This window comes from Spermophilus citellus, assembly GCF_964194105.1.
Source record: "Spermophilus citellus genome assembly, contig: SCAFFOLD_131, whole genome shotgun sequence".
Lineage (NCBI taxonomy): Eukaryota > Metazoa > Chordata > Mammalia > Rodentia > Sciuridae > Spermophilus > Spermophilus citellus.
This window is the reverse complement of record NW_027672905.1, coordinates 15,607-38,926: the sequence shown is the minus strand read 5'-3', so window position 1 is coordinate 38,926 and position 23,320 is coordinate 15,607. Positions and strand designations below refer to the sequence as shown.

The following is a 23,320-nucleotide window of genomic DNA, read 5'->3' as shown; positions in this document are numbered from 1 at the left end:
GACTTCAGCTATAGGTGCCACATGCAGGTGGACAGGCAGACCTGCTTCCGGCCTGGAGGCTGCATGCACATCCCCCACCCTCCTGAGCCCCTGAAGAGCCCATGCGCTAGAGTCTTGTCATATACCCAGCTTGGGGCCAGCTCTGGAATGACAGGAGTGAGACCGCAGGCCACCCCAGACCTGGAGTCCCTGCCCATCACCCCACCAGCCTGGGTGTGGACTGGTGCTTGCTAGTGACTCCCGGACAAGGTCACGGTGCCTGCTTGATCCCAGCTGTGGCCTGCCTCTGAGCACAGCTAAAAACAGCCCCTGCTGCTCGCCATCCTGGCCACCAGCCCTGGGGCCTGCCCAGATCCTGGGCTTGGGAGGGTGAGGACATGCTTCCCCAGGAGCCCCAGGCTGGCCCCAGCTCCTCCCTGTGCCTCTCCCACTGTCCCCCAGGAGCTTCCTGCCCCACAGTGGCCAAAACTGGACCCCCCTTGCACTGTGGCCCCCCACAGCAGCTGGAGGGACTGTGGACTTCCTTGCAGGTGACATTAGGTGCATGGCATCAGATGTGTCAAAACAGAGGAAGCGCTCCCATGGGAAGCAGGACATGGACACGGTGGCAGGTGTGTGGAGTGACGTGTCTGCAGAGAGCAGCGCTGGGAGACACCAGCTCTTGGTCCTGCCCAGCCGCAGTGACCGCAGGCACCCTGCCCTGCAGGACCAACTGCACTGGCACCTTCTGCCCAGGCCTGTGGGGGGCCTGGCTGGTGAGAGCTTGTGTGCCAGTGTGGACCTCCCACCCCTTACTCCCCAGCCCTGAGCCCACTGCAGTGGGGCTGTGCTCAGCCCAGAGCCCAGGGATGCACCCTTGCTGGTGGCACCTATCCAAGCCCCATGGTCCCCAGGAAGGTCCCTGGGACTGGCCTGCTCCATATCTTCCTCCCTCCTGATGCTCACTGGGGCTTCCGGTCAGCACCTCTGCCCTCCCAGGGGACACCATCCCTGTTCTGTCTCTGTGCCTCCCCCGGGGAGCTGCCCACGCCCCCGACACACACAGCGGCTATTCCCTTTCCTGCCTCCCCAGGCTCTCCACTCGGTCTGGCCTCAGTCCCATGTCCCAGCAGGGCCTGACCTGGCCAGACCCCAGAGCCAGAGGGCCCAGAGGCTGCTGGCTGAGAGCCGGGCCTGGGTGGTGCTGGGCTAGGGGCTGCAGCTCTGGCAGGTCTGGCTGTCCCAGGCCTGAAGGGCTGATGACAGGAGGCGGCTGGTTCCCAGTGACAGGCCAGGGGGCGGTGGCACCTGCCATTGTTCCTGCCCTTCAGGGATGGAGCTGAAGCCTGCTGTCGGGGAGGGGCTGCCACTCTCCCCATGAGGCTGCAGGATCTCAGGGCATCGACCCACAGCTGCAGCGAGGTGGGCCAGGGCAGGCAGCCGTGGTCCCACAGCCAGGCTCTGAGCCCCACAGCTGGAAGCTGGGGTCAGGGTGGGGTTCTGTGAACATGTGTGTGGGCGGCTCAGGGCACCTGAGACAGGCGTCTGAGACACACTCCCACCCCGCACAGGGCCCAGGAGCTGCAGGACCTGGCAGCCTCCCTGCTCCTCAGAGTCTGCGGCCGCATGTGGAGGGCATCGACGGGAGTCAGAGGAAGAGAGGCTACAGTTCCTACCAGCTGCGAGGATCTCTTCTGCCTCTCCCTCCCGAGACCTCCTCCCTCCAGTATCGTCCCTGGTTGCATTTCCCCTGATCGTGCCAAGTGCGGGCACCCGTCTCCCTCCTGCCCAGAGGTGTCCATGGGACCGGGGCCTGAGCTGCTGTGAGGACAGGCCCTGGAGGTCCAGCCTCAGCACCAAGGGTCTCTCCTATTCTTCGTGGACATGCCCGCTCTCTTGCCATGCCCGCCTGGCTGCCCGCCTCCCCGTGCCCCCTATGGGAGAGAGAATACGTCCTTATCTTTCCTTCTGAAGCTACTTTTTCTCAGGAGAACTTTTTAAAAAATAATTTTTTGTTGTTGTTCTTAGACTCTATCTCACAAGATTGGATACTCAACATAGTGCTGTTTAAAGCTGTTTGAAAGCTTCTTGGGGGCTGGGGTTGGGGCTCAGAGGTAGAGGGCTCGCCTACCATGCATGAGGCACTGGGTTCGATGCTCAGCACCACATAAAAATAAAATGAAGATATTGTTATAACAAAAACAAATATTAAAAAAAAGCCTCTGTGCCAGTTTGACCACCACTTGGGTTTCTTGTTCCTGTGTCTCCCTTGCAGGTTTCTTCCTATTCTTTATGGCCGCCTCTTTGGCCAAGCAGTTCCATGGTGCCATGGCAAGCATCACCCATGGAAGTCAGCAGGCAGCTCAGGCCTGGCTTCCGTTCCTGGGCCGCGTGCCCTCTGCCACCCAGGGAGTTCTTTTAGAGAATTCTGGAAGCACAGACGTCCAGCTCCGGCCATCTGGGGGGTGCTGCTTTGTCACTGAGTCCTCCGCCCGACACCTCCTCGCCTTCCTGTGACTACCACACAGTCCTGTGGTCCGACTGAGTGTGGGCCAGCAGCGTCCCTTGACGGGTATCGGGAGCTCTCTGCTTTGGCCACCACTGTGAATGACCACCAGGGACGGTCTTCAGCGAAGGTCTGCACACCTTTCCCAGCGAGGCCTGGGTAGAGGTTGAGGGGTGGCATCGTGGGTTGGAGGCCACAGGCGCCTGCAGCCTGGCGAGCTGTTCCTCACAGCTGCATTCCCACACGTGTCCCCAGGGTCTCGCCAGCACATCAGTGGTCCAGTCTTTGGGGTTTGGTGGACCTGAGAAGTGAAAGTGGAATCTGCATGTTTTCCGTGTGCAAGGTCAGGGCCCTCTCACAGGGTCAGGACCTTTGCTCTTCCCCCACATTCATGTGCTGGGGTCTGGTCTGCCTGCCCACGATCGCTGGGCCCTTCCTTCCCTTCAAGGAACTACCTGTTCAGCGGCATCAGCCCGGACCCTTCCACTCGCCTCAGACACCTGATCGGTGACCTCAGCAGTGACGTGTTTGCCACACAGAGGTCACTTGGTTCCACCCAGGCACAGCCACTCACCTTTGCTTGATGGCTTCCGGTGGACTCCCACTCAGAGCCTCTCGGTGCCCCGGGTTGGAAAGGAGGGCGCCCAGTTTTTGTCTGGCACTTGCAAGGGCCTCTTGGCCTCGCTGTGAGGAAGGATCGGCCGATCTCATCTTGGTCCACGTGGCTGCCAGTTGTCCCCAGCCCATCTGCTGAGGTTCGTCTCCCTATGACTCAGACGCCTCCTCGACCTCACTTCCCTACCTGGGAGTCCACTCCAGGGTCTCCTGCTCCGCTCCCCCGGCCGCCCCTTCCCCTGGGCTCCAGAGCACTCTGAAGCCCCTCTAGCCTAGTCTGTGGGAAGTGCTCGGTTCCTGTCCACCTGGGGGAGGTCTCTGGTGGCAGGATCCAGGTCTGGTGGCCACCGTCCTGCTCGCTGCTGACTCAGTGAGTGCCATGGCACAAGGTGGCACCTTGGGTCAAGGCTCAGAGGGGCTTTGGTGGTGCTCAGGAGACAGCAGGGCGATATGTGGGGCCCAGGGCCAAAGGGCAGCACCACCAGGCTCCCTGCAGCGGCCTTGGCAGGGGCTGCGTGTGGCCTGCTCAGCTGGGTTCTGGTGCTGCCTCCCCAGTCCGGACCTGCAGCTCGCAGGAGGAGATGGGGCAGCAGCTTCTTGGGCCCTGTGGGTGCCAAGGCCACAGGTCCCTGCTCAGAGCATCCTGACCCTCAGAGATGGGGAGTAAGACCTGCCTGGGGGTAAGGCAAGCCCCCGCCTGGAGGCTCAGGGCAGGCTCCTGCCTTTGTTAGCAGGCCAGCGAGCCAGGTAGGGTTCCCGCACTGTGCACCCCACCCACCTAGAGCATGGATGCAAAGTTCCAGTGTTTTCCAGATATCACCCTGTTCAAATTCTAGGACATCTTTGTCACCCCCAAGAAGCCGTGTCCTCACGTCCCCGCCCCCTCCCCGAGCCCCAGGCAAGCCCGAGTCTGCTCTCTGCTGTGTGGAGGGTGCGTGTAAACGACACGGTGCTGCGTGTGGCTGACAGGCCGTCTTTGCAGGTCATCCAAGCCGTGGCCGGTGTCCATGCCCACTCCCCTCCATCGTCCAGTGGCACGGCCTGTGAGCTGCCACGTGATGGACAGCCAGGCCATCCTGGTGTGGGACAGGAGGAGTCCTGCTGGCGAACGTCTGTGCTTCCGTCAGCACCCTAGCAGGTGCGTCTCCAAGTCGTCCAACACCTGCTGTTGCCCTCTTCCTACGTAGTCACCCTCCTGGGTCTGAAGTGGCACCCTGTGACACCAGATGATTGGCCTTCCGTGACGTGGAGCCGCTTCTCAGCTGCCTAGTAGACATTTGTAAGGTCTTCTTTGGAGCCCCGCCCATTTGCATCCTGGGTGATCTGTCTTTTCACCGTGGGTTATGAAGATCCTTGGTATGTTCTGGATAAAAGTCTCTTATCAGACGCGATCTGATGACACTTTCTCCTCCCTGGGGCCTTTCTTTTCCATTCTCAATGATTTTTTTTTTTTTTTGCAACACAGACTTTCTAAAATTTTAGACAATCTATCTTTTTGTGTGTGTGTTTTCAGTGTCTTTATTGAATAAATTATTTACTCCTATATTTTCTCCTAAGTGATTTCCTTAAAAACTGTCTAACCTCATTATTCATCAAGTACTTTCTGTTCTCCATTGGCGTTGGGGACTCTCTGGACTCTCTGCCTGTCTCCGCACCCACCATGAGGGTTGGCAGGTGAATGTCAGGCATTAGACCCTCAGCGGGTGTGGACCGAGGGCACCTGATGCACAGCACCACAAATGGCAGGCCAGCCCCAGAGCAACAGGCACCGACTGGTCGGCGGCATCCAGTGCCAGGAGCGCAGGGCCTGGGGCTGGAGCCACCCGTGTGCCCCCAACAGCAGCCTGCGGCCAGAGAGAGCCTTCCACAGCCTCCTCGGGCAGGTGCAGGATCTCTGGCCTCTTGGGTTGTTTGTTTATTCTGCAAGTTGAATTCAATTCTTTTCTTTCTTTTTTTTTCTCTCAAAGTACTGGTAAACAGTATCAAATGCTGATAAGTGGATAGGAATATAGCTCCTAATACTGATGAATATGAAAACAGAGCTGATAAACATAAATACAGATTGTATACACAGCCATACTTACTGATTGAGAATTCTACTGGAAAACTTTTTTAAAAATACTTTTTGTTATCTGGGTTGCATAAACTGCTAAGAAATAGCCAGGCACAGTGGCGCAGGCCTGTAATCCCAGCCGCTCGGGAGGCTGAGACAAGAGGATCACGAGTTCAAAGCCAGCCTCAGCAAAAGCAAGGTGCTAAGCAATAAAATACAAAATAGGTCGGGGGAAGTGGCTCAGTGGCCTAGTGCCCTGGGTTCAGTCCCCAGTACCCCCTCCCTGAAAAAAAATCATAACAACTCTGTATCCTTTCTAACAAGGAGTTCTTTTCATTTCTTGCTTAGACCTCCTGGGCTGTGTGCTTGGTGTCCACAGGGACAAGTGGCCTCCTGGCATGCCCTCCCTGGCCAGCTCCTCCCTGGACTTGCTGTGGGCTAATGCGGTGCCCTGACTGCTTCTCATGGAACTAGAAACGCCAAACAGCTCTGCCCTGTCCATGCTGTGGTTTCAGGGCCCAGAAACTTGGGATCTGGGTTAAAGGACCTGAGGTTCTCTTGAGCCAGGAGCCGAGGTTCAATTGGGGGAGCACCAGCCCTATCTCTCCCTGCACCCCTTTTCTCTGTCCTTCCAAGCTGTCCCTGGAACTTTTCCTTTAAACTGTTTTCATGAGAAAATAATCACACCTGTGCCTCGCCCAGGGCTCTGCACCGCCAGTGCCACTGGAGGAGCTGTGTCCAGCTGTTGGTGGAACCGGAGATTCTGTGAGCAGCTGGACATGGGGGCTGTGGGAGGGACTGCAGACCTGCAGGTAGTCATGACCACGGGCTCGCACAGATGGGGCACTGTTGGGAGACCAACAGCACAGCGGCCTGGTCATCTCAGGTGGTGTGTGCAGCTCCTGAGTCTCCAGGATTGGTCCCTGTGTGCACCGTCAGGCTGAGGCCTCCAGCACAGCCAGGCAGGGCCGGGCAGACCTCACCACCACAGGGCCCTCGGAAGGAGGAGGTCAGCCTGGAGGGAGCGTGAGCTGGGCTCAGACCACTGCTGCAGCCGGGCCTCCACATGGCTCACAACAGTCACACCGGCATGCACACATGTGCAAGCACAGACGTGTGCTATGGGTGTGCATGCACGTAGGTGCTTGCATGCACCCGAATATATGGGTGCGCTCACACATGTGCACACACTTCAGCCAAGGAGCGAAGTTTCGCTCTGTCTGTCTACCTCAGCCCCTGCACACTAGCCAGCTGCCTGGCTGCCCCCAGGCAAGGGGACAGTGGCTCTTAAGAAAAGACCTGCTCAGGCAGGCTGGGGACCCTCGGGCTCCATCCCTCCTCTGCAGGGGGGTCATCTTCCCTCAGGACTCACCCTTCAGGAACCAACTCTGTCAACGGATTCCCCAGGACCCCCACCCCAAACTTGGTCCAAGCCCCTCTTCCTGTCTAGTACACGGTCGGCCGTCCTGCGGCTCCAGCCCCGTGTCTGGACTCCCCCTCTCCTGGGCTCACCCAGCCCACCAGCACCTTTGGTTCAGCCTCAGGATGCACCCGGAATCCCACCATCCTGGAGCCTCCTCAGTGGCCTGCAGTGTAGACCTGCGTCTGCTCTCTGAGTGGCAGCCAGCAGGACAGAGGATGGAAAGGCCTCACTGAGCCCCCAGTCCTGCCAGAGCTCAGGATCGAAGCTGTCACCTTCACAGTGGCCAGTGAGGCCTGGCTGCAGGGATCCTCTCTTCCCTCCCTGGTCACTGGGCTCCAGCCACAGTGTCCCCTCGGCTCTCACTGTTCCCATTCCCTAGAGTGCTCTTCCCAGGGATGGTCTCATGACTTCTCCCAGGCCTTCTTCAAGACCATCCACGGGGCTTCCTGACCACATGCTTCCCGATAGGTGACAGTCAGGGCGGGAAGATTGCGGGCTTGCAGGCTCCTGTTTGACCATGGGTGGGGCCTCCCGCTAATGCTGACCTTAGGGAGGTGCCAGCCCAGCATAAGCAAGAACCCAGGACTGCCAGAGTGGACGTGAGGGAGGGTGGAGGTGGCCACCTGCCCTCAGCCATGCACAACCCACAGGACAGGAACTGTCCCATGCCACTTCCAACAGAGCCCTCCCCTGATCTACTGGCCTATGCTGCGAAGGCCGCGATAGGACAGCTGCTCCCCCTGTGGACAGCCACAGAAGCATGGCTCCATGAGACTGGAGATGGGGACAGCAGGAGGGGCAATACCACAAGGCAGGAGGCAGAGGAGCCTTGGAAAGCTGCCTGAAGTGGGGGCACTGCAGCTGGGCTGGGTGGGCGGCGGGTCGCAGCAGTGGGCGGTAGAGGCAGGAAGGCCTCTGGCTCCCCTCGGCCTTCCCCTGGGCCCTCCTCCCTTGCCCTAGCCCCATGCGGCTCCCGTGACCTCAGGCCAAGACTGATCAGGGGTTCAGCTCACTTGTTTGTATTCTGGTGTAAAAGCTTCTAGAAGCTTCAACCATCCCATGTGGTTTCATTGTCTTGTTGGCATCAATGAGGGCAGAGGTGTGTTGCTGACTCAGGAGGAGAGATGCCCTGGAGCGCGGAGGAGAGGGACCTACCTGGGAGTCCACGTCCTGGAGCGCTGGGGGGCGGAGGGGGCTCTGAAGACTAAGGAGCAGATGGAGAAGGCGCAGGAGCTGCCTGAGCCAATGGACACCTGGGGGTCGCCCCCCCACCCCCCGGTGCAGCTCTGTCCATCTGTGCAGACTCAGCCCAGGCACCAGCTCACCTGGGGAAGCTGTGCGTCTAGCAGCGCCACAGCAGGCCTGTCTGCAGTGGGGAGATGGACCCTGGACCGTTCTCCCCAGAACCTGATGTCTGACACTGCCCTCGGCACGCCTCCTCGGGCCTGTTAGAAGGTGGTCAGTCCCCCACCAGGGAGCATGGGCTCAGCACCCACAGGATGGGCCAGTTACCCTGTAAGCCACAGCCGCTCTTTGTGGCAGTGAGAAGCCCCCAGGAGCGCTGCTGGGCAGGGCTGCTGGTGCCAAGCTTGGACCTGGGCCAGCCCTGCTCCAGCTTCTGGGGCAGGGGAGAAGGAAAGCCATCTTGGTCCCACCACCGGCCACCCCTGGTCGCTTCCCTGGGATGGGCCTGTCCAGCCACTGGGACCAGGAGCTACAATGCAGGGCTCTGCCTGTCCTCAGGGCTCCTGCTACCTACCCCCCACCTCAGAAGGAACCCCCAAGGACAGCATTCCCATTCTATTTCCATCCCTAGCTGCCGTCCATGGCCACCTACTCCCACCTGGTGGGGGGAGTGACCCTGGAGCACAACACCCAGGGCTTGTCTCCAAAGATGCTGTCTCTGGACTTATCTGGGAAAAGACCAGCTGCCACCCCTCCCTGCCTGGCCCAGGTCAGTGTCCAGGGAGTGGGCTACGAGGCTTCACTGCCCTGAGTCTGAGTGGAACTGTCCACGGACTTGCCATTTGTCCTCCACACCACCCAGGCCACGCTGCCACGATTCCCAGCTAAGGGCAGAGGACAGAGGAAGGTGGGTCAACCAGCAAGGGCAGAGCCAGGTCCCACCTGCAAGTGGGATGCCAGAGCTGTTGGGTGCAGAGCAGGCTGAACAGATGTTGGCCGCAAGATAGCCCACACACTCAAACCCCCCTCTATCTGGTCCTTTATCACCTGTTTGTGTCAAGTCCCGCTCAAGGCTGAGCACTCAACCCCACTTGGGCCAACATGGCAGCATGCAGACCCAGAGGCCCCATTAGATTTGGGCTATAAAAACTCCCTCCTGCCAGGCCCCTCTCTCTTGCTCTTTCTCTCTTGCTCTCTCTCTCTTGCTCTTTATCTTTCTTGTGCGCACTCTCCGTCTCTCTCTTGTTCTTGATCTCTCCCTGTTCATCTCTTCTCTCTCTCTCTCTCTCTCTCTCTCTCTCTCTCTCTCTCTCTCTCTTTCCTTCCTTCTTTTCTCTTTGTTGCACTGCTGCAATAAAGATCTTTTGGTCACTCCGAGTGTTGTGGTCACTTTCCTTTCAAGAGCCACATGCACACATTGTCTGTGACTATTCTGGGTCACAAGGAGCCACACTTTAGTGCTGTCTCAGAGCTCGCAGGTCCTAAGCCCAGGCCCAGCTCAGCGGTGCCTCTGTCCCGGGTCTCACGGACTGTGACCCAGTCTGGGGGGGTGGATATGTCCTCACATAGGAGGACTCAGGAATGCAAGCCCCCGAGGTGCCTGTGATCCCAACTCTGTGACTTCAGGCAGCCCCCAGGTCTGAAAGACAACCAGCTCCCTGCCAGGAACCAGCCGAGCTGCGGGTCCTGCTCGCTCCCCTGACCTGCGGGCGGGCTGGGCCCATTACTGTGCCGAGTAAATGCATCTACTGTCTCGTTTGGTGTGCGAGTTGAGGCCCAGCCAGAGAGGCGGGTCCGGGGTGAGAAGGACTCTTGTTTCCGCGGCCTCCAGCTGCCCGCGACCCTCCTCCTCGGCCTCCCCCACCGCTGGCGCACCGCGGCCTCGGACTCCCGGGTCCTCTGGCATCTGCCTCCCGAGGCTCAGACTCGGACAGCCTGCAGCGGTGGAGGGTCGTCGCCCCCGACCCGCCAGGTGGGGAGGGCCCTGCGGGGGCAAGAGAAGGAGGCCGCGTCCCCTGCGCGGGTTGGCGGGGTCCAGGGCCTCACCCTGTAAACGCGCCCCACGTCCGGCGCCCGGGACCTGGCCCCCAGACCCAGCGCGGGGCGGGAAGGGGCGGGCCCTCCTGTCAATCATACTGCCCTGTCCCAGGCTGGCCAATCAGAAGACACCCCTCCCCACTGCCCTGTGGCCCTGGGGGGGTCCCCTGGGAGAGTCGGTCTAGTGGGGGACGTGGCCCGGCTCCTGAGAACGCTCGGAGACCCCGCCTCTGCCCCGAAGGCGCTCCGCGGAGAGGAGGCGGAGAGGGACGGCCCGCAGGTGCGCCCCCGGCGGGGCTGGAGCGGAGCCTTGGCTCCAGAGGCCACCGTTCCGGCCACCGCGCTGGGCCCCATTCCTGCCCGCCTGTCCACCGTGAGCACGGGGGATGGGGCTGGCCACAGGATCCTGAGGCCCAGAGCAGGTCCCGGCAGCACCTCGCTGCACCCCTCTCCCCTGAAAAGTGTGGCGAGCACAAGCCCTCAGCCCCGCCCACCCCCACCCCCGCCGAGGGCCGGGAGAGGCCCAGGGGCTGGCCGCTGGACCCTGAAGACCAGCAGGGCTGTGGCCAGCCAGCGCCCAGAGGAGAGGACCCCGGCTCGCCGGAGTCTCTGTGGCGGAGTGATTAAACAAACCTCAGCCTCAGAGGGTCAGCTGGCCCCAGACGGTGACTCAGAGGGGCTGCTCTTGGGAGAACCCGAGTGGCAGAGGGCTAGGTGGACCTTTGCTTCCTGTGTATGGTGGCTCTCCATCTGGGATCAGTGACCTCATGAAGCCGACTCAGGCCGCCCACCCTTCTCTCTCAGAGGGAGACTCAGGCCTCACGTGGGTGTTCCCCGCTCTGCAAGGCCAGGGTCCTGGTGGTGGCCTGCGAAGGCCCGGCTCTGTGCTCTTGCTGACCGGCTCATGGCCCCTGGGGAGCCAGCCCCACCTCCAGGACTGGCCACTCTCAGCAGCAGCCCAGCACTCTGTGGGGAGGGACGTTTTCAGCCAGGGCTTTGCAAACTGGGAGCACTGTGTGGTCACATGGGTCCAGTCACTAAGGGCTGAGACCAACATGTGCAAGGCCCAGGGGCTACCACGCCCAGGGCAGAGGTGGGTGTCCTCTGCTGTCCCCTGCCAGAGCCTCTCCTCACACTTCCTGTCTGGATCAGAGCCCCGGTCTGAAGCCTAAGGCTGCTGAGCAGATGCTCCTCCACCCCTCCCTTCCTCAGGGCCTGGACCAGCTCCGAGTGCCTGAGGGTGACCCGAAACTCCCTGTAGCCATGACAGTGGGCCCAGCTCTTGGGAACCCAGTCTGGCCACCACAGCGCCTTCCTGGTCCGTCCCAGTTCGTGCCATCCACTCCATTAATCATAATGATTTTAATTAAGAAGATAAGAAACAGCTCATCAAAGATTTAATTATAATTAGAAGCTAACAACACTTGGATGAGTCAGATGACCCGAGTGGCTGCTGGTTCTCACCACCCTGTCAGGCACCAAAGACAGCGCAGGAGGCACCCAGAAGGCGTAGGATCCCGGCCCCCCAGCACTGTGAGGGGCCCCGCCAGCCCTGACTGTCCCCAGTTGGGAGGACCAGTCCTGGTGTGGTCACTGGCCTGAGCTCAGGAGGGTGCACATCCCCTGGTGTCCTCGATCTCCGTGGAGGACATTCGCTTTGTGCCCCGCCCTGGCCACACCCACCAGGGGGCACGCTCTCCAGGCCAGCTCCTGGTTCACTGCTGGGACCCGAGGAAGAAGAGGTCCCTGAGTTGGCGGAGGAAGGAGCACGTGGAGGGAGGGGAGCTCTCGGCTGGGCCTGGGGCTGGGAGCTGGGTACAGGGTGCCTGGGAACAGGGAAGACTTCCTGGAAGGGCCTGGGCCTGGCTTGAGAGTGGGTGGCAGCCTGCAGGCCACTGGGGGACACTGGCCTAGAACCCACAGAAACAGGCAGTAGGAGCAGCCTGAGGGGCACCAGTAGTGTGGGCTGGGCCCACTGCCAGGGCTCCGTGTACCCTGGTAGTGTGATGTCACCTTCAGAGGCCCCTGTCCCTTTGGGGATACTGACGCAGCCCTGGCAGAATGGAAGGAGGCTGCCATGGCCTGCCTGATTGGGGCTGGACCTGGAGTGGGCAGAAGGGCACCAGAGCCCCAGCGCAGGCCGGAGGTGCTGGAGTCAGGGCTCAGGTCTTTCCAGACAGCCTGGGTCACAGCCGGGTGCTCTGAGGGACCATGGGACATGAGGCCTTGTCCCTGCTCTCCTCCTCTTGCCCGGTCAGTGGCAGAGGCAGGCTGAGCCGGCCTGGCCCTGATGTGGAGTGCCGCTGGACCTGGGCTCTGAGGAGGTCCTTTTCCTCTTCCGGCAGCCCTGCCTGGCCTCTGCCTGTCTTCCCCTGGCTCCCCCAGCCCCTGGCACCTCCTGGTCTTGAAGCATCTCTCCTTCCTCTTGTGACCCGAGTCATTGGATGGGGGTCCACCTTCAGTCCAGGGTGATCATATCTTGATATCTGAATCACCTCTGCAGACACCAAATACGGTCACATTTACAAGTGTCAGGATTTGGATGTGGACACAGCATGGGGGACAGATACTGAGACCGTGTGGCTGGTGGCAAGTCACTGACCCTCTCTGAGCCTCTGCTTACACACATTGAGTAGGAGCCTCCCTCTGAGGGAAGCCAAGGACCAGAGGGTCCATACTCCATGGGCCTGTCCATAGCAGGTTCTCAGGCCTTCAATTAGGACCAGAGGATGGGAACAGACACTGTCTCAGGGACTTGTTAGTCCTGCCCCGTGGCTACCGGGGGCAGTACTGAGCTCATCTGTCCCTGGGTAAGACACGGGCCTCCACCCCACCTTGGGGAGGCAGGGACATCACTTCCCGGGTCCTTCCAGGCCTCCAGCCAGGAGGCCCTCTAGGTATTGCACACCCGTTCCAGCTGAGAGAAATTGCAAACCAAATTAGCCAAAGCTTTAATAGAAATTGATTTTAACTGAACTCACTCTGCAGACGGCCACTCTGCTGACCGCCCCACTGTGTCTGGTCTGATCTGGGACCTTGCAGGGCTCCTCCTGCCGAGGCAGCTTTTCTTCTTGTCTCCTGGTGATCACTGAGCTCCACCTCCAGGCTGCTGGGAATCTCCTTCCCACCCTGCGTCTCTGCTCACGTGAAGAAACGTTCCCCTGAACTGGTAGGAGAAGCGCGGAGTCCTCCACCCTGAGCCCTCACAGCTGGTGCTGAAGCAGGAGCCTGAGGCAGTTCCCATCTGGGAAGGGCGAAACCTGCCTGTCCCCTGCTCAGGCCCTTCTGTCGGGGGACTGTGCCACCCCTGATTTGGGAGGTGGGCATAATCTCCAAGACACTGGCTAGGAGAGTCTTGGCCCAGGACCTGAGTCACGTGGTCTGGAAGGTCGGATCTGACAGGGAGGAGGGCTTGGCATCAGAACCCTGTTTGGGGACCACCCAGTGGTGAGCGTGCGTGCGCTGCACATCTGAGCGCTCAGGTCACCAACTCTTTGGCCCTGAGCCCCCAATCCCACCCACCAGCCAGGTGAGTCCAGGGACACCTTGCTGCTGAGACTCAGCCCTAAGCGGCAGGTGCCTGCCTGGTGCCCTGTGTCCCTGCCCAGTGCCACACAGAGCAGTTGACAGCATCAGCCGAGGCAGAGCCCCAGGTCATCACCTAGGCCACAGGCCCTGGCCTCCGGAGGAGCACCTACCTCTTTGGTCCACGGTCCTCAGCTCTGCAGAGACCAGAGCCATCACAGCCAACTGCCTGCCCTGGGGCAGGCACAGCCTCCTGAAATTCTCCACCCCAGCTTCAGGGGCCTCCAAAGCCCACCCTGGGCAGTGCTCAAGGGTCCGGTCCCCACCTCCCCTGGGTCACAGCCTCCGGCAGTCAGGCAGGAGCCTCTTCCCCCAGGATGTGGCTGCACTGGCCCCGCCCCCACCCTCACTCCTGCCTCGTTCCCTGCCCTCCCTGGGTCCTTTGCCCTTGGCATCTGGGCTGCCCAGGGGTCTCCTCAGAACTGCCCCCGGCCCCAGCCCTGCATCCCGACAGTTGGCTCCACCCTGACCGGTCTCCCCCAGCTGGCTCTCTGACCACGGCTGCAGGGCTCTGCTGGCCAAGCCACTCTGTGTCCTGGGTGCTCAGGCCCCTGCCTGTTAGAAACCCCTTCTCCTCTGTTTCCACCCTGGGACCTGGGACCTGGGAGGTTGGCTGTTGGAAGTAATCATGAAGCAAATGTTCCATTTGATCCAAGAGTTGGAGCTGACATCTTGCTGTGGGAGCCTAGAAGCATCAGGTGTGAAGGACGTGCAGCCCTCTCCTGGCCCAGAATCATGCTGGTGACCCACTATGGGAGATGCAAGGTATTGTCTTCATGAAACACAAACTGGAGCCCAGAGAGGGGATGTCACTTGCCCAAAGACACACAGCAGCTTGGCTGAGCTGGCATTGGGTCCATGGTCCTGATTCTCCAGCTCCAAGCTGTCCTGCACCCCAGCCTGGTCATTTCTCACCCTCACAGTGTACAGATGAGCAAGACAGGAGCAGTTCTCATTGCTGGATTTCAAATAAAATAAAAAGAAAAGAGCTTTTGAGGACACTCAAGCCCTTCAGATGGTGTCTCCGCCGCTGGCCGTGACAGAGCCTGATTCCTGCCCAGGAAGGTGCTGCACATCCCTGGAACCACACAGCTTCCTTCTGATCCTATTTCTGGAAACTAAAAGCTGGAGAGATGGACGTGGCTCTTTGAAGCTTGACGGGGCTCGGGGAGGCGGGTCCTGGCCGCCGCAGCATCTCTCTGAGGGAAGAAAGAGGTTGGTGCCTGGAGACCCTGTGCTCCGACGAGGGCTTCTCTGTTTAGAGACACTTTTCCTCCAGGGTATGCTCCCTGGCCACCCAGAGAGGCCACAGGTAGCAGGAAGCATGGCTCTGCCCACCCCTCATTCACCCTCTTTCTTAGGTATCGATCGACTCCCTGTTTCCTCCCAAAGGACCCCTCCCAAGCCAGCCACCCCGACTGTGAAAGTGGGCACCATGACCCAAGCCAGCTAATCTGCGCCCTGGGGGAGACACAAGTTTATAGGAAGCCAAGATTAGCAGCTCTGTGCCTGGAGTGGCCATGACCACCTGTGTCCCCCTGAAGTGGAAGCCAAATAAAACTACACAGGAAAGCAGAGGAGAGAGAGAGAGATTCGCGTGACCTTTGAGATTGTACAGTCTAAACCTCCTGGATCCAGCTGTGCCTGAAGCTCATCGTCTGCCCCTTACATTTTCCAATTCTATGGAGCAATCAACTGTCCTATTTCAAGTTTTGAGAGAGACATCTGCCATTTGCACAGGAAAAATCTCTGACCACTCAGAAGCCACCCTCGGGACTGGTCTGGCTGGCCAGCTGCCTCCTGGAGGCACAAGTGCCAGACAGGACGCCACCACTCTGGGCGGAAGAGCCATCTTGCAGGGGGTGAGGGGCTCTCACCAGGCCCTGCAGCATCTCCAGCTGAGGTCACGGCTCAGAGACCACAAAAGGCAGGGCCACCTCCAGGCAGGAAAACCCACCCTGCCACAGCACCCTCCACAGGGGCCACCCCGACGCGTCCAGCCTGCCGCCAGCCCCTGAATGATGTTGTGAAGCACAAAGTTTAAGTCAGGGTCTGGCTGCGCGGAGGTTCCCTGGGTCTCTGGGCGTGTGTTGGAGGAGCCGCGAGGCTGGGTCGGGCTGGGGTTGGCTAACTCTTGGCAGGCACTCTGGTGCCGCCCAGGCCCCCAGCGCACCTCCTGCCAGCCACCTCCACTCCTGCCGCGGGGACTGGCTGGTCAGCGGGCCATGGGCAAGGAGTCCCTGTCCCTTGCCACACACCTCTCCAGCTCACGCCTCCACACTCACGGACCACCGCAAAGGCCGGCCGGCCACGCAGCCCTTGGTCTGAGGAGCCTAGAACAGGTGGGGCACCCGTAAGGGCACCCTGGGGCTGGCACAGAGGTACGGCCAGCCGCCGTGAGCGCCCAGGGCCCACCTGGCCTCTCCCTCCCTCCCTCACCTCCCCATGAATCTATTTTAAGAGATCATAATTTTCTTTACATCCACCTCCGAGCTGTGCCAGGGAGAAGGGGGGCACACACACATCCGGCGGGCCGCGGGGAAAGCCGTCGGGTAGCGCAGCCCAGCTGGGGGCTCCCGCTGACCCCCGTCCAGGCCCCCGCCCTGCCAGGTGGAGGCAGAGGCCATGCTGCACCCCCTTGGGGACCTGGGGGCCCTCACCTGGCTCCACACTGGTGTCCCAAGGCTTGAGGCAGGGCCTGGGGATCTGGGGAGGCCCAGCATGTGTGTGGCCACCCGTATTGGGCCCCTGCTTCCCCAAAGCCCATCTGGGCGGGCGGCTGAGCACAGCCCTGGCTTCCACCGTGTCTGGGCCCCGGTCGGTACGCCCTTGACCCCGCTGCCCTCCTGCGTCAGGAGGACCAGCTCTGCTGTCCCAGGCCTGACTCTCGTGGGGCTGCCATGGCACACTGCGGTCAGAGCGCTTGGCCTCTCTCTGGGCCTCCAGGCAGGGCCAGGGCTCTCTGGAGACTCATCCCCTGGACCATTCACCTCTACCTCCAAGGCGGCCCTGTGCCCAGGGAAGCGGTCCTGCAGTGTTGGGCAAGTGGACTCTGCCTTCAGGTGTCCAGAGGGAGTTCCTCACTGAGGGTGTGATATTCTAGGAGTGGACAGACCTAGGCCAAGTGGCCAGCATGTCCCAGGTTGGCCCCGGAGACGGCAGCACACTCCCTGCTCCGGGTGTTGTGGCCCACCATCTGCGTGGCCTGGGACCCTGGGTGCCCTCGGAAGCCTGGTGGGTGACCAGCCCTGGCAAGAGCAGGGAGGGCTCCAAGAGGGTGCTCGGGGCTCTGGAGCTGGGCCTTCGCCAGCAGCCTCAGGGTCTAGCCCTGGCTGTGGCCACACCCGGGACTCCAGGGAGGATGGACAAGCAGACGGGTCCTTCTGCCTCCCCTGAGGGGGAGCCCAGCTTGGGGGGTAGGGGCCCAGCCGGGCTGGTGACCCACACCTGCATGTCCGCTCAAGGCCATGGGCAGGCAGCAGGCTGGCCTGCCCCACTGGCCCCTTCTGGGTCTATTTTTGCTCTCTGGCCACACAACAGAGGCAGCCGCTGGGACTTATCTCTAGGACAGAGGCGGCTTTGTGCCTCGGCCCCTGGGCCTCCTCTCATGACAAGAGCCCGTGGGGGAGGGGCTCCCTGGCCAGACACCTCCCCAGGCTCTGAGGCCCTGTTCCCGGGAGGCCCCCAGCCGGCCGGTCCCCTGGCCAGGGCCAGGCGTTCCAAGATGTCTCCGCAAGCCCGAGGGGCCCTCCTTCAGCCTCAGTGCCCCTCTGCCTCCCAGGCCCTCTGCCTCCCAGGCTCTGAGGCCCGCACTGCCCGGCCGCCAGCTCCCCGTCCAGGGAAGTCCCCCGTCTCCTCCGGGGCCTGAGGTGAAGAGGTGGGGCAGATGATCTTAGCAAGACCGAGAGCCGGAGGACGGCAGAACTGGAGGCTCCTGCGGCAGGCCGCGGGGTTCCTGCTGGCTGGGCCGTCCTGCCCCTGCATCTCTGCCACCAGGACTGCTGGGCCCCTCGAGGGGCCCAGCAGAAGATGGCCAGCTGCACCCTGTGTCACCGTCACGCTCCCCAGTGGCTGGTAGGTGTGAGCACAGTCACCAGGCCAGGGGTCACCATGGGTCAGCTCTGCAGCCCAGGATGAGCCTGCGGGTGCTGATCTCAGGCATCGGTGCCACTTCCCTGCCTTCAAGGGGGTCAGGCTGGCCCTGGGCCACACCCACACAGTGCAGCCTGGAGGTACGTTCCTCAAGGGGAGGGCCGCCAGGGCTTCTCTGTCCTCCTGACTGGGGCCACCTCCAGACCCTCCTCCTGTCGTCTTTCAGTCAAGGTGTGACTGTGGGTGGTCCACCCAGTAATGGGCACATCTCACCCAGGACCCAGTCAAGACTTCCTCCTCCAGCCAGGCCTGGGGGTGCACGCCTGTGAGCCCAGAGACCCGAGAGTCTGAGGCAGGAGGATCTCAGGTTGGAGGCCAGCCTCAGTAGTTTAGTGAGACTTCCTCTCAAAGCAAAAACTAAAATGGGCTGGAGATGTAGCCCAATGGTTAGGCACCCTGGATCCAATCCCTGGTACCAAACTAAAAAGCCCAGTCTAGACAAATGAAAAGACTGGGTCTTGCCGAAGATGGAGGGCCAGGTGGTCTGGGTGCCCTCTTCACCACCTGGACCATGAATGTGAGAGGCGGGGAGGAACCCCGGGGACTTCTTGGGGATGCAGCCGCCTGTCTGGTCACCAAATCTGCCTGGAGATGAGAGCCACAGCTCTGCAAGCCCAAATCGGGAGCAGGCGCACAGCCGCAGCTGACCCTGGCTCTGGGGTCTGCTCGCTGGGCCAGGACTGGCATGAAGCCCGCCCTCAAGGGTCCCTGCATGACCAACCCAACGGCAAGACACCAGGGACGTGCAGATGGCCTCATTCCATGACTCTGGAAGTCAGCCTTACGCAGGGTGCACGCACACTGGAGTCGGAGGAGCCCCGTGCCGCCCCCCCAGGAAGGCGCCACCATCACGGCCACCCCATCCAGGCTCCAGAAAGTCCTCTGCAGCAGCTGTGGTCAGTGCCCACCCACAAGCCCTCCGCTTCCTCACCACGGGTCAGCTCTGCTCCTCCTGGGCTCCGTGAGAAGAGTTACTGGACAGGGCAGAGCCCACCTCCTCTACCCGATGCTGCCTCAGGGCTTCCAAGGTGTGCCCTCCCCACCAGCTGCCCTCTGTGGGGGCCATCTCTGCCCAGCCAGTGCCCTCGGAGGGCTCCCAGCCGCCCTCTAGTTGACCTGTCCTCAGCAAAGCCGCTCCAAGTGCTCTCTCAAAGGACTGTGCTTGGCCTCTCGTGGGCGCGCCTCCTGGGGGAGAGCTGCTGCCCGGGCAGGCGGAGGCTGGTCTTGGTCTCCAGAGGACGTGCGGGCCTTCCCGGTCCCACCAGCGGCCGGCTGCTCTGCATCCCCTGCCCTGGGGAGTGTCTGTGAGCCCAGCTGTCTGGGGGAGGGGACACCCTGCCCTGTGCTTTCAGCTGCCGGTCCCGGCCTGCTGACACCGGCAGTCCCTCCCTTCTCCTGTGTCCTCCTTCATGGTTTATTTCTTGGTTCCAGGGATTTAACCCAGGGCTGCTTCACCACGGACCCACATCCCAGCCCATTTCGAGACAGGGTCCTGCTAAGTTGCCCAGGGCCTCACCAAATGGCTGAGGCTGTCCTTGGACTTGCAATCCTCCTGACTCAGCCTCCTGAGCTGTGAGAGTACAGGCGTGGGACACTGCGCCCAACACTGACCATTTTAATGAAGGCAAGTCCGTCCCTTCCTCCCCTCCTCTGTCACTGCTTTGGTGTTGGCATGAGAACACAGTCCCCGGCATTTTATTTTGCAGGCAGCCACAAGGAAGTGGCCGCTGAGGGCAGTGCTGGCCCCAGTGAGTGGGAGAAAGGGCCGCAGTCCGCTGCTCTCCCGGCCCCACTGCCCGAGGCGGCCCCAGATGGAGGCCTGGGGCCACCCCTGGCAGGCACTGCAGTGAGGGTGTATGGGCCCCTCCCCGGGAGGACAGTGCCCGTGCGTGGCTCCTGGCAGGGCTCACTCTGCACACTGATCCACGAGGGGCCAGGCCACGCTCGGGCCCCTGGACCACGGGCCTCCTCCACCTCTCTGTCTCCAGCTGTGGCTCTCTGGGCCCCTGCACTGTTGGGATTGAGTCAACTCCTACAAAGTGACTCGGGGGTTTCTTTGAGGTTCCAAGCAACCATCTGGACCTGGCACCCGTGACTGGGTGACCTCCCACTTTCCATCTGTCCGTCACTCAGCTGCATGTCCTAGGTCTGAGCACAGGTGATAACACACTCAGATCCATTCCTAAGTATTCTATATGTTGACACCTGTTGAGAGCCACAGCCAAAGCGGCCCCAGCAAACTTCCAGCTGATTGGCTCACAGCAGCCCCAGCAAATTTCCAGCTGTCAGCTGATTGGCTCCTCTTGGGTGACACTCATTGGGCTGTTTCCCCGCCCTTTCAGACCACGGATCTGCTCATTGGGGGACTCTTTTGGCTCCACCCACTCGACCCAGCCAATCGACCTCAAGAGCAGGAGGAGTGGGGGGTTGAGAGGCTGGTGGGAAGCCAGTGGTGGCAGTTGGGCTCTGAGGGAATTCCTGAAGAGCTGTGTGGTGGTGCCGTGTGTGTGTGTGTGTGTGTGTGTGTGTGTGTGTGTGTGTTCTAAAAATAAAGTTCATTTCTGCTTGACAAGTGGCTCCTGAATTGTGCCCAGCCAGACTGTGGCAGACACCACTGCAATAAATTCTAAATTTTGCTTGTCCCATCTTGGCCACTAGCACGTGGAGACGCCCTGACTGTTGACACTGACCTGTGTCCGGTGACCTTCTGAGATGGGATTCTCATGTCTGGAAGAGTTCTGCAGAATGAGTTTTGGGGTTCCCCATGGGAAGGTCCTAGGTCCTCTCCTCCAGCACGTGTGGCTTCTGTGTCTGTGTGCCCTGGGACGCTGGCTGGGCCCTGCAGGGTGAGGTGAGATGCCAGAGGCAAGGACAGGCCTCCGTCCCTCCTGACGGCAGGCTGCACAGCCCTGGACCTGGCACTGAGTGAGCTGTGGGTTCCCACGAAGGCCCCTCACTGCTTTTCCAGTTTGGGCAATCCCCTGTTGCTGGTCTGTGAGAGTTTTCCTGTTTAGCTGAACAGGCGTCAGGTGCTCTCAGCTGTGGGCCTCTCTCCCCCTTCCTCATGCCAATGTGAAGACTTGAATCGATGGGTCTTGAATATGGAACTCACCTTGCATTCCTGGGGTGACTCTCCCCCGACCCTGGCACGTTATTCTTCTTATGTATTCCTGGACTACGTTTTTAATTTCTTTCTTAAATATTTGTTTTGTTTTTTTTCAAAGCTAACCTAATCTATTTTATTTTGTTTTTTTTACAGTCTGGGGATTGAACCCAGGGAGCTGTACCTCTGAGCCACATCCCCAGCCCTTTTTATTTCACTAAGTTGCTGAAACTGGCCTCAAACCTGTGACCCCCCCTCAGCCTGTGAGCCGCTGGGACCACAGGTGGGCGACGTAGGGAGCCTTTCACATCTGTGTTCATGAGGATGTCTGTCCGTCTGTCTTTGTCAGGTTTAGTATTAGGAGTGTCCGGGCCTCAGAATACGTTTAAATGCTTTTTTACCCCTCCTCTGTTTTCTGAGAACTCAGTGAGGCTGATGCTATTTTTTCTTTAATGTTTTATAGAACTCGACCCTGAGGCCTGGAGTCCCCTGGTGGGTGTCCCCTGGTGGGCGTCCCTTGCTCAGCGCAGCCGTGGGGTCCTCTTTCCGACCTCGTGAGCCCCTGAGCTGGCCACGCCCAAGGCCCCTGCCCGTGTGTCCTCAGCAGTGTGTTGTGCCCGGGGCTGGCTCTCCTCGTCTGCACCCGTTTGGGTTCATCCATCGTGGTTCTCGGTTCCCTGCTTACGTGTGGATGGGCCTTTCTCCTGGAATCTGGCTGGACTCTCTCTGCTCCTCTGTGGCCGTGAGTGTGGGGACCCGACCAGGCCCTGCTCCGGGGGGCGCTGTGTTTGTCCATTTTTTTCTCTCTTCCAACTTGAGTCATTTTGGAAACCCGCCTTCCCGCTTGCCAGCACTGTCACCTGCCCTTGGGTCAGCCCTGCAGGGAAGGCGTCACTTGAGATCTTTGTGGCTCTGTGTTAAATATCTGCCTTTCCGAAGGTCATGTCCATCTGCTGGGGGTGCTACCAAGCCTTCCCCTCACGCTCAGCTTCGCTGAGTTATGTGAACGGAGTTGGGCTTCCCTGGCTGCCCACACACCCTGGGCATCAGGGAGGGCACTGACCCTCGGCGCTGGACGCGGCCACTGGCCTGGCTTCTTCCCGAACCCCTCCTCCTTCACACTGGACTCGCTGTCCACCCCTGAATGTTGCTGCTTTTTCCTGACAAGTGATCAGCTTTCTAATAATCCTCTTGAGCTGTGGGTACTTCATTCGACCCTCTCGAGAGGCGTCATTTGGACTTTCCCTTTAGAAGCAGAGACCCTCCCCTGGGGACCCTCTGGCTCCGAGCTCCGCCCTGTGGTGTGGGTGGAAGCCCTGCGCCCGCAGGCAGGGCCAACACTGGCTCTGCTGTCCCGGGCAGCTCATTTCTAGCTCTCTGGGAGCTGGCCACCACCCCAAATGCTTCCCGTCCCCAATGCAGGGGCAGGTGCCTTAGACCAACAGAAAAGAAAGAGGCCCAGAGAAGGAAGAGCCTCCTGCCAGGAGCCTGTGTTGGAACATGAACACACGCCCGCATCCTACAGATGCAGCCTCTGGAGAGAGCAAGTGCCAAGAGCAGGGCGTACAGCCCCGGAGCTGGGATGTCAACTCAGTGGACAGCCCCAACCCCCTGGGCAAGCAGTGACAGCTATGAGGTAGACTACAGCCCCAATGCCAAGGAACAGAGAGGGCAGTCACTCCCTCCACGCTGCACAGCCCCCTCGGCAGCTGGACCCCGGGCACATGAGTATCACTCATTGCACGGCTGGTGGCCAAAGAGATGGCGAGAGGGAGACAGCAGGGTCCAGGCTGGGGAAGCAGAGGGGCACAGAGACCTCTGTGCCAACACTTTCCCTGCACAGGTGGGGAAACTGAGGCCCAGCCGGAGGGGCCCTCCTCACCCAAGCTGCGTGATGAGTTGCCAGGGGATCAACAGCCTGGTTGCTCCTCCCTCTGAATTCTGCCACCGCCCCTTGGCTCTCCCTGGAACTGCAGGAAGGCCCTGGTGGGCGCAGATGCCCGGCTCCACATGGCCACCCCGCCCTGGTCTACTGCCCCATGGACACAAAGCCACCTCTGGCTGCAGCCTTCTCTCCTCTCCCTGTGACATTCAGAAACCCGGGACTTTCCAGAACTCTGAAAAGGCTCCCCAGGACCAGCTCCAGGGGTTGGTTCCAAATACCACAATTTCATTTCGTCTGAAAGGCAGCTCTGGGAGCAAAGCAAGACTCTGGCAATAGGCACACCGGCAGACCCTCCCACCCAGAGCCAGAGGAGGAAGGACGAGGGGAGGGAAGAGGGACAAGTGGATGCAAGAAGGGGCTGAGTCTGGGGCAGACGCTGCAAGACCAGGTGTTCTGAGGGTGGTGACAGGAAGAGGAGCCTGGCATCGTCCCTCCCAGGCAGGAGCCAATCCAACCACGCACACAGCAGCTCTGCTGAAACTGAGCAACTTGGAACCCACGGAGCTGCTGACAGTGAGTCGGTCCCCCCACGGTGCCCAGGGGAGCGTGTCTCGCTGCTGCTGCATGGAGGAGTCTGGCACCCACTGTTTGAAACAGAATATCGGCATCTCTATGCCTCAGCAATGTGGCTGCCCGTGCGTGTGGGCATTTCGGAGAGCCCCACTCCGAGAGGCATGTCAGCAGCCAGCATGGCCGCACCCAGCTTCATGGTCCTGAGCTGCCAGCCACACAGATGC

The 23,320-nt window shown here is 60.6% G+C and overlaps 2 long non-coding RNA genes across 3 annotated transcripts; both read left to right on the top strand.

The window, feature by feature from the left end:
- Positions 1 to 306: 306 nt before the first annotated feature.
- Positions 307 to 4,009, top strand: LOC308640391. 2 transcript variants are annotated; one of them, XR_014020254.1, is made up of 3 exons: positions 307 to 611; positions 1,551 to 2,758; positions 3,052 to 4,009. It is a non-coding gene; the product is annotated as an uncharacterized lncRNA (long non-coding RNA). The 2 variants fall into 2 exon arrangements; XR_014020255.1 differs by having other exon boundaries at positions 311 to 611; positions 1,551 to 2,615; positions 2,934 to 4,009.
- A 16,215-nt stretch (positions 4,010 to 20,224) lies between these two features.
- On the top strand, positions 20,225 to 22,848 carry LOC308640392. Its single transcript, XR_014020256.1, has 3 exons — positions 20,225 to 20,921; positions 21,102 to 21,380; positions 22,164 to 22,848. It is a non-coding gene; the product is annotated as an uncharacterized lncRNA (long non-coding RNA).
- Positions 22,849 to 23,320: the final 472 nt, after the last annotated feature.